Source organism: Penaeus monodon, chromosome 5 (genome assembly GCF_015228065.2).
Source record: "Penaeus monodon isolate SGIC_2016 chromosome 5, NSTDA_Pmon_1, whole genome shotgun sequence".
Classification (NCBI taxonomy): domain Eukaryota; kingdom Metazoa; phylum Arthropoda; class Malacostraca; order Decapoda; family Penaeidae; genus Penaeus; species Penaeus monodon.
In genome coordinates, this window is record NC_051390.1 from 40443928 (window position 1) to 40451186 (window position 7259).

The 7259-nt window shown below is 41.9% G+C and overlaps 1 pseudogene; it reads right to left on the bottom strand.

The window, feature by feature from the left end:
• Positions 1 to 327: 327 nt before the first annotated feature.
• LOC119573553 lies at positions 328 to 2747 on the bottom strand (annotated as a pseudogene).
• Positions 2748 to 7259: the final 4512 nt, after the last annotated feature.

Sequence of the window (7259 nt, forward strand, 5' to 3'; positions counted from 1 at the left end):
ACACTCTACATTTGATATTTTATTCACAAAAGGGAAGTATCAATTTACACTTACAAATTATGACATATATTAGAAATTATATTTACAAAATACTACTATCACTTTACATTTACAAATTATGTGCAATATCTTCCCTTTGTTGGCACCTGACATATTTCCCACAAGGTCTACGGGTACATTTTCTTCATCTAAGAAATTTTCATTTACCAATCCTCCATTCTCGAGAAGTTGACGGTCAAGTGCATTATCAGTAGTTATATTATATAGCACACAAGATGCTATGATTATATAGTAGACTGTTTCTATGTCTGAATCAGTGTATTTAAGTCATCTAAATCTTCCTTTTAAGAATCCAAATGCATTTTCTGCAGCAACTCTGGTTTTCGAATTAATTTAATTTTTCTTTTGCTGATGATGTTGTAAATTACCAACACTTTTGTATGGCACTAGTAAATGTGTTCAATGGAAAGGCTGGTATTGTTCAGATGGAAATTACTTATGTTCGTGTCCGTTAATATCTAACCAAAAATATGTATTATGAAGCACTCCAGTATTATGTGCTCTGCCAGGAAATCGAGCATATACACAAGTAAACTTTAAATTTCCTTAATGAACATCTATTACAGTAACAGTGCTAAAAAAAAAAAAAAAATGTTGATGTAATCACTGTGTTGCAGAGATTGAGCTTTAATCCTGACATGGCATCTATTTACTGCTCCTACTATACCTCCAAAACCAGCAAACTTCTTAAACTCCTCTTCTACAGTGATCATCTCGTGGCCAAAATATGCATTTAGTGCGAATATCAACTAATGCATCTATAACTATTTGTACACATATATGAGCAGAACCTTCTCAGATTACCAATTTTTTTATTTCTCACAGTAAGTTCCTTGGCTACATAAGTACCAAAGAGGGAGTGGTACCATGTGGAAAATTTCGTCTTCGAGATTTCTCTCCCAAATCAAATTTTATTGAAAATATTAGTCTGTCACAGTTTCCCCCCAAAACATTTTCAGCATATATGGGGGAGACAAGTACATACTTCTTTGGAATGAGAATGTTGCACATCTTTCCACAAAGTGCTTCACTTTCAGCCATCATCGGTCCATGAGTCAGTCATGTGTGCCCGATTAACATCCCTACTTGTCGGTTGGGATGGATGCTGGTCATCCAAGTGCCAAGGTCATCTCTAATCTCTCGCAGTTTGTTTCTAGAGCTATGGCTCCATTGTGCCCTCCATTTATCATGAAGACAACTTCTGATGCTGGGTTTCAAGTCGGTGTGTGGGAGAGGAAAACAAGCATCACAGGGCTGAATGGCACCTGCCTTAGCCTTTCAATCAGCTTGCTCATTTCCACCAATACCAACATGCACTGGCACCCAACACAGAGTTAAATTTTAAAGTGCTGACACCAGTGCAAGCCAATCTTGAAACCCTCACCAATGGATGTGATGAGTTTAAGCTCTTGATTGCTGCGAAAGTCATAGTTTACAATAGAATGGTTCATAAGATCTCTAGTCATCTTGACTGCTGCAAGGATGGCATGTAACTCTGCAGCAAAGATGGAGGCTGCTGGAGAAAGACTCCCAAATGCAGTCTTCTCTCTGTTCGCTGCTTCAAAGCTCACACCATATCACAACAGATCTCAAACCATCTGTATATATTGCACCTGATCCTTGGTATTTAGATGTTGAAGAAATATCTTTCTGCCTTCTGCTTCGGATCTCTCCCCTTTCCCAATTCCAACCAAATTCAGTTTGATGTGATTACTCCAAGGGGGGAATTAGGGAGTTCTAACAGCCAGAACCTTAGTGAGATTTAAATTAAAATCTTCCACAAGATTCATCCTTCTCCTACCATAGGATCACCTATTCTCAAGGGGGTTGAAAACCAATCTGGATGCAGGAGATTCCGGAATCCTTTGTAGTCTCGTGTAATAATATCAGGTTCATGTAGTCCTGGTGTAGTTAAAGAGGTGGTTCTCCACTCTCAGCATACAGGGACTCCACAGGTCAAGACCTGAAAGCCCCAGTACAGCTTCTGAGAGCTTCATTATGAACCGAGTCCAACGTCCAGTGAACAGTTGAAGTTACAGATGAATAAGCCTCACATCCATAATCAAGTTTACTATGAATAAGTGCTCAATAAAGCCGCAAAAGTGTTGTGTGGCCTGCACCCCAAAATACTAAGCCCTTTTGTAGTCTTCACCTTTAACTGTTTGATGTGAGGCACCCAAGTAAGCCTTAAGTCAAAAACTAGACCCAAGTACTTTACCTCTTGAACAAAATGAAGTGGGTTTGCTCCTAAATAAAGGGAATAATGGAACTTTCCTCGTTTGTGGAAATGCATTGCCATGTCTTGCTTGAAGAAAATTTGAACCCATATGCTGCCCACTTTATAACCTGATTTATTGCAGTCTGCATGTGTCCTTGTTCATCCTCGCTCGATGTAATTTACAGCAATGGCAAACAGGATCACACTTAAGACACTCCCTTGTGAGACCAGCTGATCTTTCAGGTTAGAGAAACTTTCCCACCTGAACATTAAACTTGTCAGCAAGGAAGCTTTGTATGAAGGTAGGTAATGCTCCTCTTAAACAATGTCTGAAAATGGTGTGGGCTTTGCAGCAGTGAGCGAAGGGAGGACTGCATCTGGCGGTCTTTCTCTGGTGGCCTCGGTCTTCACGGCAGAATTGCATGCCGTCCTTGCAGCAGTTCAGATGACTAGAGATCTTATGAACCATTCTATTGTGATATATTGTGGCTCCCGTAGTGCCTTGCAAGCGGTCAAGAGCTTGAACTCATCACATCCTGTAGTGAGGGAGGTTCAAGATTGGCTTGCACTGATGTCAACACGTAAAAAGATAACTCTGTGTTGGGTGCCAGCACATTGGATGGGGAAGAGCGAGCTGATCGGAAGGAAGGTGGTGGCTGAGCCTTGTGATGCTCGTTTCCTTCCCCACACCCCAAACCTGAGACCAGTTGGGAGTGTCTTGCGATAAATGAATGAAAAAATAGAGGCATACCTCCAGAAACAAATTCGAAAAATTTAGAGATGACCGGGCCCCTTTGGGTGATGATCCATCCAACCGAAAAGGGGTTACAAGACTAAGAATGGGCACACTAGACGACTCATGGGCGAGATGGCTAAAAGCAAGCACTTTGTGGGGATGCCAAGACCCATTAAGATGGGGAAAATTTTCAACATTCTCAGCCCAAAGATGTAGTATTTGTCCCCCCAATACATAAAAAAAGTTTTGGGGGGAGGATTGTGATATAGGGGGTTATTAGTTTCCTTAGGGAGACTAATATTTTAATAAAATTTAATTTATGCAAAATGTTTATGCAAAAATTTTTAACATTTAGAGAAATAATTTTATGCTTTTTTTTTAATCTATTTATTTTTTTTTAAGATATTTTTGGTAGATTTTAAAGTTTTAAAACATTTTAATTTTTCATTTAACAAGGTATTCCGCTAATGACCTTTAGCGGGGACAGGGAGTAATTTTTAAATAATAAAATCAAATCAACCCAAAAACAATTCATACAGCAATGAGATCCCACTTCCCAAGTAGTATGTAAGCCTTTCAAGGTCAAAAAAAATGCAACATGTGTGTTGAAATATGAAAGTATCTCATATAATAAGCCCTAGTAGTGAAGACCTTTGATTGTGAAAACCCCCGGATTTTTTTGAAGGCCCAGGGAAAATATTTGGTGTAAAGTGATCCTCCGCATCCCCCCCAAGCAAGATGGTAACCTGATATTTGAGTTGTCACTAGAGAGAGTGCCCGTCGCATGCAGTATGCGAATTCAGGGAAAACTCAAGTTTCATGTTTCCTCATTGTCTTTTTTTTCCCCGAGACTGAGAAGTATTTGAAGAAAAAATGTTAGGGGAAACTAAAGAATTTTAATGTATGGCAGTAAAATTTTTAAAAAAGAAAGTGGGGTTTGGAACAGTGACTAGTTCCCCAAACTTTTGAAACTTAGCCCTTCCAAATCAGTTAAGTTGGCATGGTACCACCTCAAGGTAAAGCCATGTCCCCAACCCATGTGTTCCCACTCCCCGGATTATGGGAGGACCCAACTCTTTCATTTTGGGGAAAAAATCAACCAAGAGTAAAAAAGTTCATACAAAAGGTCATCAAAGGAATGACAACTTTCCGGTTTTAATATGCTTTTACCCCCGAGGAGCTCAGAAGCTTTTTTCAAAGCAATGAAAAAAGGTATAAACTTGAAAAATGTTGGTAAAAAGGACAAGGGAAAGTTTTCCAGAGGCAAAGCGAGGCCCCAGTGCTGTTTGCACAGCCGGGTAGGTCCGTTTTCGTTTAGCCCTCCTCTTCCCCCCCCACTGCCATTCCCTCAAACCTCAGTCCCAATTGCTGAAAACCCCTCGGGTGACTTGTTCCCCAGAAAGGAGTAAGGGAGAGGTTTTTGGGGGGACTCTCCCCCCCAAAGTAAGGTCTTGGACCCATAGGCAAGGCTCCAGAGGCCTAAAAAGGTACAGCCCCAGCTGCACACAGCACGGGGCTCTGTGGTAGGCGATGCCCCTGACAAAAAAGGTCGGGTTTCCCTTTTGCCCAGGCCCAAAGGACCCCTGAGCCATTCAAAGACCATTCAGAGTGGGGTCTTTGGACCCGTGGAAAGGCCCCATGGGTTAAAGGCACCCCCAGCTGCTACCACACCCCGGGGGCCTCAAAATCCCCCTAAAGCAAAGGCTCAGGTTGTTTTTTGCCCAGGCAAAAAAATGAACCTGCCCGAAGGAAAGCTTGGGGAAACTATTTCCCCGGGGAAAAAAAACTTTTCAAATGATACTCCCAAATCCTGGAAAGAGACGCCAAAAGGTTGGGGCAAACCTGACCCAGGTGTCCCAAAAACATTTTTATGAAGAGGAAATCGAAAAAAATGAATTCCCAAACCCAAAGGGAACTGTCAGAGAATTCATGCAAAATGGGAAGAACGCAACATCTGATATCATGAACTCGTTTGTTATGCTTAAAAGAGATTAGACCGGGGAAAAAATATCTGTTTTCCCCGAGAGGTTTCCCAATTTAACCCCATTTGGGACCTTTGTAATGGACCCAATGGAGGAGTAGCAGTAATGGATTGGGATATTCTCCCCAGGAAACCACCTGCAGACAATTGCATGAAGGCTGTGGAATAGGCTTGACACGCCTTAACTTTGCATCTCTACCTACCTCCAAATAATCTCAAATAGATGACTTGAAAGATTATTGGGAGTTGCCACCCCATTTCTACTTTTGGGAGATTTCAGTGGTGGGATCCCCTTTGGGGGAAACACTCGAGGAAGGGCCTTTGGGTCCTGTTCTTAAGAAAAAGTTTTTTTACCCGAAAAATGACCCCCTACACTTTTCGAAATTAAAAAACGGGGGACATTCCCAATATTGAACGCAATTGGTTCATGTTTACAGTGAATCAGGAACAGGAAGCAAACCAATTTCCAAACTTTTGCGGGGGAAGGTATTCCAGCCAAGGAATGCAGAGATGGGACTTAACAGCAGAGGAATCTTTTAAAACCCAAATCAGATTGCAAGGGTTGTGTTTTGATTTCCTTTGTGTTCAAGATGCTGTTGATCCTTACATTACAAAAATCACCTTACATCAGAAGCATCCTTTCCCCAAAAAGTAGGGGCAGTCCCATCGACCTCCAGTCCCAGGGTGGTATGATGAATCCCAAAAAGCTGTCAAGAAGAAAAGTGCATTAGGGCCCGTTGAAGGGGCGCCCAGAAAGAAACTTGATCCATTACAAAGGACCCGACCCCAAGGGGCCAGGCGAGTGCTAAAGGGACTAGCGGACATGTGGAGATTACTCTGGAACCCCCTTAGATAGGTAGGGGACAAGGGTGAAAGTCGCTGGAAAGAGCACTTCCATGTCACCCCCTGCTTAAAGATAGATGGCAAAATCCTCAAGAAAAAAGGTGTTTCAAATGAGTAGAAATCCATAGCAGGATCTCCTTGGAGCACTTACACCCCCGATTTCACTCTTGGCGCTGAATGGGAATGAACCGTGTTTTTTTTCCTGGGACTGCAGAAACTTACATAAAACTTCCTTTATTGTGCAAGGGGATGGACTCTGCTTTGCAGTTCTCCCCAGGAAGTGACATTTTCCAAAAAAAATATTCACTTCGAGACCCCCCCAAAAGTTCTGGGCTTTTCAATAGGAATAAAAAGGGCACGGGCCATCCACATGGATGGGGTATAACTTTCCCTGTTTATACCTGGCAAAAAGTTTCCCACACTGGAAATTAAGACCAGTTCTTTCACCAGCTCATCTGCAAGTTGAGGGAGAAAAGGGTAAACTCAGGCTACGGGGTTGCTAAAAAAGGAAAATGTGCCAAACCCCATATAAATTTTTTTTGGGGTTTAGAAAATTGAGATTGACACAGAGCTTTTGGGGGATGGAAACTGTATACAGAATTCTTCACACAGCGAGCAATTTACCGTGCAAGGAAATGCAGGTGCAGAAATGGGTTGCACAGTGGGCAAATATCTGGGCAAATTTTCCCCAAGCAAGACCAGGCATACTTTTCCCCCAAAAAAAGGGGGGAAAGTTCCATTTTCCCCCCTATTTAGGAGCAAACCAATGAAATTTTGCCCAAAGGGGAAAAATTGGGTCTAATTTTTGATTTGGTTTAATAGGGCCTCAATCAAAGATTTAAAAGTGAAAGCTACAAAAGGGCTTATTTTTTGGGGTTCTTTCAATTTGGGGTGCAGACGGCAAAATGTTTTTGCGGTTTTCCCTGAGCACTTACTCGTAGAATTTTGACTATAAATGTGAGGTTATTCATCTGCAATTCCCAGGTTTCGATGTTTGACCGGTTATAATGAAGCTCTCAGAATTTTAGGGGCTTTCAGGATTACCGTGGAGCCCTGTATGCGAGAGTGAAAAACACCTCTTTCATTGCAGGGATTACAAAACCCTGTTTATTACCGAGACTACAAAGGAATCCGGGACCCCTGATCCGTTTGGTTTTTCAACCCCTTGAGGATAGCTGATCCTAGGAAAGAGAATGGGGAATTTTTTGGAAAGATCAAAATCTATTCCCCCACAAAAGTTCTGGTGTTAGAATTCCCCAATTCCCCCTGGATAATCAAGCGAAGGGAATTGGTCGGAATTGGGAAAAGGGGGAGAGATCTGAAGCAAAAGACGAGAGATATTTTTCAGACATTTTAAAGTCCCAAGGATCAGATGAATAATACAGATGGTCGAAACGGGAAAAGGTGGGGTTTGCAGCAGT